Source organism: Pleurodeles waltl, chromosome 5 (assembly GCF_031143425.1).
Source record: "Pleurodeles waltl isolate 20211129_DDA chromosome 5, aPleWal1.hap1.20221129, whole genome shotgun sequence".
In the NCBI taxonomy this organism is placed as follows: Eukaryota; Metazoa; Chordata; class Amphibia; order Caudata; family Salamandridae; genus Pleurodeles; species Pleurodeles waltl.
The window spans coordinates 1,338,838,064-1,338,845,530 of NC_090444.1; the positions used below are offsets into that span (position 1 = coordinate 1,338,838,064).

Sequence of the window (7,467 nt, forward strand, 5' to 3'; positions counted from 1 at the left end):
CCTTATGGCTGCTATGATACCCCCAAGTGCCCATCTAGCTCCGAATAGGCCACCACCAGTATGCAGGCCATCAGGGGAGTCAGGGTTCGACGGGCACCCCTTCCTCATTTGGAGGCCATCCCCAGCTGGGCCCCTGCAGTCTTCCGTGCCCAGCGTCTCAGGTCCTCCCACCGTTTCTGACAGTGGGAGCTCCCCCTGCCATAGACCCCCAGGGTCTGCACATCCTTGGTGATGGCGCGCCATATACCCTTCTTTTGATGGGCGCTGACCTGCAGAGAAATAGACGTAGGGAAATGTATTAGTCCGACCGTCCTGCCTGTTACACTCATGGCCCACCATGCCCCTTCCCATCCCCATTAGCACAGGCATTGCCCACTATACATGCTCTACACTGCCCAGGGCCCATCCACAAACCCCCCCCCACATGAGGCCTTCACACACAGCACTCCATGCATTTACGCCCTATGCATCGTACTCATGGTGTACTCACCTGTTGGTCTGGAGGCCCATACAGCAGTCGGTACTGGGGTAGGACCCCATCCACCAGTCGCTCCAACTCCGCAGAGGTGAAGGCAGGGGCCCTTTCCCCAGTAACACGAGCCATGGTCGGTTCCAGACACAGGTCACAGCAGCACTTGCAGTGTAGGTCCTCTCCTGTTGAAGGTCAGGTAGCAAGTGAGTGCACAGATAGAAAATGGAAGTCACGTCCACGGCGGTGCGTACCGTCACCGCCAGCGTACATCACCATTGGCCAATGGACCGCCTCCCGCAACAGCGCACAACGTCATCAGAATTACCTCATTTCCACCTGTCCCTTCATACAGGACAGGCAGACGCCATATAAGGGGGGGTGCAGGCCATGGATCTTAACTGCGTCACTGTACACAAATGCACTATTTGGACATCTCCAACAAAATAATGTTACAATCGCAATATGCATTGAACTGTGGTGGTGGAATGTAGAGATAATGACCAGCTGCTCACTCTTTTGCCCCATAGATTGCAACTGCTGCCGATGAATAGGAGATAGACGCATCCCCATGTACGGACCCCTGGCGGACTTGGCAACAAAGGAAGACAGGCACATTATCCTCACCTATAGACTAGACAGGGCCATAATCACAGAGCTGTGTGCCCGCCCAATTGGAGCCTGACCTAATATCTGCTATCCGTCACCCCACTGGGATCCCCCCTCTTCTGCAAGTCCTATCAGTGCCCTATTTCCTGGCAAGTGGCTCTTTCCAAGTGACAGTGGGCGTGGTAGCAGTAATGTCACAGCCAATGTTCTCAGTAGTGCTGACCAGAATGTTGTCTGTCCTGATTAAACACGTGCAGCTACATTGTTTTCCCCCATGTGGAGGATTTGGTCACAGTGAAAACTGACTTCCATGCAATGGGACATATCCCCAACATCACTGGGGGAATAGATCGAACACATATTGCATTCCCCCTGCCCCGCTGGCAAAATCAACAGGTGTTCAGAAATCGAAAGAGTTTTCACTCCATGATTGTCCATATGGTATGCCTGGCAGACCAGTACATCTCCCACATCAATGCAAAGTATCATGGGTCTGTGCATGATGCCTTTATCCTGAGGAATAGAAAGCATCCCAAATGTGATAGCCCAATTCCAGAGGTACAGGCTGTGGCTAATAGGTGAGCCCTGATTCCCACCCAGTGGATGTTGGTGTATGGGTATGGTGTGGGCCCTAAGGGTGAGTGTGTGGCTAACAGTTGTCCCTCGATATTTGCAGGTGACTCTGGTTACCCCAACCTCTCATGGCTACTGACCCCTGTAAGGAATGCCAGGAAAAGGGCAGAGGAATGTTAAAATGAGGCTCATGTGCGAGCAAGAAGGATTATAGAGAGGACCTTTGGCCTCCTGAAGGCCAGGTTTTGTTGCCTATATCTAACAGGTGCTATTCACCCAAGAAGGTCTGCCAGATCATCGTGGCATGCTGTATGTTGCACAACCTTGCCTTGCGTCGACAGTTGCCTTTTCTACAGGAGGAGGAGGCTGGAGATGGCCCAGTGACAGCAGTGGATCCTGTGGACAGTGAAGATGAAGAGACAGAGGATGAGGACAACAGAAGTGCAATTATTTGGCAATACTTCCAATGATTCACAGGTAAGACAGTGTTAATATACATGTAATTGACAGTTTGATGTGTGACACTGTTACTGGCAGGCTATGTATTCCTACTTCTATGCCCACTCACTGTACCCTTTGGTATCTCTTTTTGCAGATGTTGGTGCCCCACTATTGCTCCTGGTGTGTTCAGTGCAGCCAATTACAGGTCTTTCCAACGTAAACATTACTGTACAGTTGAATTGCAATGTTTGAACCTGGTTAAACGAATACATTTTGAAAACATTTGACAAACACCATAATTGTATTTTATCAAAGTGTGTTTATTGCAGTGCTCTGAAGAAGAGGGGGTAGTGCAATGGACTGGGTTGATGATGGATGGTTGATGACGGAGGAAAGTCCAGGGTCTTCCAGTCTATTGGTAGCACAGGTGCATTGCCCAAGGGGGCATAGGAAAGGGAGCAATGGAAGTTCAAGGTGGACAAGGTGACAGAGTGGGACACAAGGGTGACAATCAAAAGAGACTTATTTCCTGGTGGGGGTCTTGCCAATAGTCTCTGGCCTCTACCTGGATCGCAGGGAACTTTTACGGGGTGGTTCTCCTTCTGCAGGGGGAGGGTTGCCAGTGGCCTGTTGGTCCTGTGGTGGGGCCTCCTATCCATTAGCGGCAGCGGAGGTGGAGGGCTGTTCAGTGGTTTGGCTAGTGTCAGGGGCCCGGTGGTGTGCCACTGCCTCTCTCATACTGTTGGCCATGTCTGCCAGCACCCCTGCAATGGAGACCAGGGAGGTGTTGATGGCCTTCAAGTCCTTCAAGTCCTCCCTGATCCCCAGGTACTGTCCCTCCTGCAGCTGCATGTTCTCCTGCAACTTTTCCAGAATCTGGCCCAGCGTATCCTGTGAATGTTGGTATGCTCCCAGGATTCTCAGTGAGTGCCTCCTGGAGGGTCAGTTCACTGGCCCTGTCCTCCCCATCGCACAGCAGTCCTCCCAGCTTCCCTGTTGTCCTGTGCCTCTGTCGCCTGAACCGTGTGCCCACTGCCACTGACCCCAGGTCCCTGATTGTCCTGTGTTTGTGGGGTGGCCTGGGGTCCCTGTAGTGATGGACACACTGCTGATTGACATGTCATGGGGACAGAGGTATGGGCCCGCTGGGTGGGTGCTGTGGTGGTGTTTCCTGAGGGGGGAGGCTCTGTGGTGGAATGAGAGTGTGCCTGGGTAACTGACTGTCTGGAGGTCCCAGATGGGCAGGTTGGTCATCCAGATCCAGGTGACCAGAGCTGCTGTCATCACTGTGGGCCTCTTCGGTGGGGGGACTGGATGTTGCTGGCACCTCTTCGCCGGTGACATTGGCTGGGTTACCTGTGGGGATGTAAATGCAGTGTTATTCTTTCTGTGTGTGACATATTGTACATGGGTGTGTTGTCCACTTTGGTTGGATTTGCCCTGGCAGCTGAAGGTCTGTTAGGGGTGTCCATGCATTGGTGTTTCATGCAGGGCTTGGCACTGGGATGAATGGGTTGGGATGGTGGGGTGTGTGGGAGGTGGCGGAGTAATGGGAGTGAGGGTGAGGGTGGGGTATGTGATGGCATACAGGTAGGGGGTGGTAGTAATGGGAATTCACTTACCAGAGTCCAATCCTCCTGCTACTCCTGCGAGGCCCTCAGGATGCATGATTGCCAAGACTTGCTCCTTCAATGTTGTTAGTTATGGGGGAGGAGGTGGAGGTCCACCGCCAGTCCTCGGTACAGTGAGTTGGTGTCTTTCTGCTATGGAACGTACCTTCCTCCGTAGGTCGTTCCACCTCTTCCTGATGTCATCCCTTGTTCTGGGGTGTTGTCCCATGGCGTTGACCCTGTGCACAATCCTCCGCCATAGCTCCATCTTCCTAGCAACGGATATCTAATGCACCTGTGAACCAAATAGCTGTGGCTCTGCCCGGATGATTTCCTCCACTATGACCTTAGCTCCTCCTTAGAGAACCTGGGGTGTTGTTGTGGTACCATGAGAGTGGTGTGGGTGAGGGTGTGTAGGGTGATGTGTTGGGGTGTGTGTTGTGAGGTAAGAGGGTGGGTGGTGTATAGGTGATGGTGGTATGTGGCTCTGGTTGTGTGGGTGCTTTTGTTGTCTCTCTCTCTCTGTTGGCAATGGTTTGTAGTCGTAAAGGGTTGTGGGTAATGTGAGTGTGTGTTTTATAGTGGTGTGCGTATGTGGGTGTGGTGTGTGTGTAGGTGTCAGGTGTGTGTTATTTAAACTGACCAATGTGGTGTTGTTTTGTATGTGTGTGTGTATATTTTGAGCGCGGTGGTATGTACCGCTAATGGTTTACCGCCATTGAATGTTCGCCTCTGTGATTCGTGGGTCATAATGCTGTGGGTATTGTTCTGTTGGCGTAACGGTGTGGGTTTGGATACCGTCAGTTTATCACTGACCTTTATGCTGGCGGACAGGTGTGTGTGGCTGTATAGTGACGGATTGGTATGTGTGTGTCATAATATGGTTGGTGGATATCCACGGCGGCATTATGTTGGTGGCAGTCGGCATGTCGGTATGGCGGTAAGTGGGATTTACCGCCACTATCATAATGAGGGCCTCTGTCATTTCCTTTTCACCCAGAGAAGACATGGGCAGTGTCCACTTATGCTCTGCCACAGCTAGTTGCCCCCATTTCTCTCACTCTCTTTTCCTGTCTTTTCATTCCTATATCGCTCCCCCTCACTTGCTGAAAACTGGGAAATCAAGAAAGGGCGCTTGCCCTCCGCTTCCCCTCATTGCCATAATTTTTTCCTGTGTGAAACAGATCAAAAAATGAAAAAAAACACACTGCAGAAGATGCCGTCTATTTCTGACATTTTTCTCTTCCAAAGTGTAGCCTTAGGCAGAGGAAAAACAAGAAAGAAAGGGGGAAAAAGTATGAAATACAACAGAAATATTTGAATTAAATAAATAAATAAAATATGACACAGCTGTCACAAAGTTGCCAGGTTGGTTTTATTCACACCCAAACACATTAGCACTACTCTACAGAGTTTTCCAGTGAAGATTTACTTTCATTTTCTCGTCTTTCTTTCAACAGCATGGTTTTTCCCAGGTGGGGAAGTGCACCATTCCTGGAGGTACTACAATACCAGGTTGATGTGTGTAATGGACAGTGCAAGCTCCTATTACATTTCCATCTTCCAAAAATGAATATAATGTATGGTTCCCAGACGGAGGCGGAGAAAAAGAGACAAACAGGTTAGTAGTCCCTCATAGAGCCCTCCTCCCTTTGGGCCCTCAGGTGTCATTGTCACTGTTGTCATCTAATCCATCCAGTGCTCTGTAGTCCTGCAGGAGGCTGTGGATCATCTTTTGGCACGACCGGATCAATGTCTCCTCCTTTTCTACTGTCAGGCAGTTAATGGGAAACAGTAGAACATCTTTAAAACAGTACAGAAGCCTCCAGCAGTCTTGGAGGTCTCCGACTTCATGCATCCCTGGGAGCAAACCATACATTACCCAGTCGGTGGTGATGCACTTTCTTGGTACCAAGGCCTAAGCTCCATACTTAGGCCTTCAGTAGTTCCTGGGCATAGAAGCATCCCCAATAGAGATGGTGGGACATCTTCTCAGGCAGGACTTGGATCGGTTCAGCCCTCTTGCATTCATGAAGGTTCTCACTGGTAGATCGTCTTGGATGGCCATCCAGGCACATTTTTCTGGTGGTTTGGCAGGCGCATGAAGGTGACATTCTCCTACATGTGGTCTGCTGTAGCAGATGGAAGGGCACTGATCAGTTCACTGACATCCTTCACACAGATCTGGCATTGGAGAATTGGAGTCCACTGGCTCATGGCTGCAGCTATTAGATTAAACTCCTTGATGAACATTGCCACTTTGATGTAGAACCACGGGGTATCCCAGTTGTAGGGGATGGCGCTCACCTACTCTGCCCTTCTGAGGAGCCTGCATATTGGCAATAGGAAGAAGCGTGCTAGCAGAAAACCAACATAGTTTTCCTCTTTGGTCCTCAGGGTGCTCCTCACACAGTGGCACATGAACATTCCCCTCAGGATGGTGGCGATGCCGAGCATGCCTTTGCCTTCCTTGTCATTGCTCTTGAACATAGCCTCCCTCTTCACTGTGTCCATCTTGGCATTCCAGATAAGGTAGATGATCATTCATGTGATATAGTTGCCATTTTAGGCTTCACTGGCCACACTTGAGTGACATACTGGAGCACTGGAAGGGTCTCATTGCTCAGGCCCAAAGACTTCCCTTCAATTATCAGCTTCCCGAGGCTCCAGAGTCCCACCTTCTGTCTTCTTTTCACCAGTTTCTCATCCTATGTCTTCCCTGCTGCACCGCGTCTGCTGAACCAGGCTCCAAATATCTTCAGGAAATTCTTCTTGATGGGGAATGGCTGTGGGTCTCAGATAGGAGTCCAATGGCCACTAGTATGGTTTTTGACTTGGTCCTGTTGATCTTTGCTCCTGATGCCTTTTCAAACTCAATGCAAGTCCTCTCCAGTTCCTTTACAGAGTGTCCATCTGCATAAAAGACCAAGACGTCATCCATATAGAAGGAGTACTTCACTTTGCCCTTCCCATTGCTTTCCAGTATCATCATTCCTCTGATATTCCTGTTCTGTCTAATAAGTTGGTGAGGTGCTCAATAACACAAAGAACAGAAGAGGTGAGAGTGGACAGCCCTGCCTAGTACCTGACAGGACATGAAAGGGGTCAGCTTTACATTTGTTAGCCAACACCGTGCTTGAGTTATGTCTATACATTGTGGTCACCACATCACAAAAGAAGTCACCCAGTCCCAGTGCTTTGTGTGTCCATCCAATGAACTCATGGGAGATGCAGTCAAATGTATTTTTGTGGTCTAGACTGACCAAGGCCACCTGCATCTTTTTGCTCTGATATACTAGATTGTGTCCTGAACCAGGGCCAGACTGTCTGCAATTTACCGACCTGGTATCCCGAAGGATTGGTCAGGGTGAACTTTCAGTGCTATTATCTTCTTTAGGTGGTTCACTATTACCTTTGCTATCATATTGTAGTCCACACTGAGAGCCAGTGTGCTCACCAGGCAGTGACTCAGTTGTGTGCTGCACCACTGTTGCGTAAGCGTGTAGCCAAATTCAAGACACAGTACCGCAAAGGATTTGAGCTCACTATCAAACAGCAAATGGCTAATGGTGTGGATCCTTGCCATCCACCAAGATTCCCAATAGAGCATGGCCCCTCCTTAGCAGATGTCATGATTATTCTAGGTAGGTGCTTCTTCATGTAGGTAGGCATCCACCGAGAGGAGCTTGTGGGCTCACACCCACGTTTTGTGCATTACCTGAAGCATGGGGTTCGGAGACCCAGCACTGGAAGGGTTGGGCAGAT

The 7,467-nt window shown here is 50.0% G+C and overlaps 1 pseudogene; it reads right to left on the minus strand.

The window, feature by feature from the left end:
* Positions 1 to 5,180: 5,180 nt before the first annotated feature.
* On the minus strand, positions 5,181 to 5,311 carry LOC138297648 (U2 spliceosomal RNA; annotated as a pseudogene).
* Between the last annotated feature and the right edge of the window lie 2,156 nt (positions 5,312 to 7,467).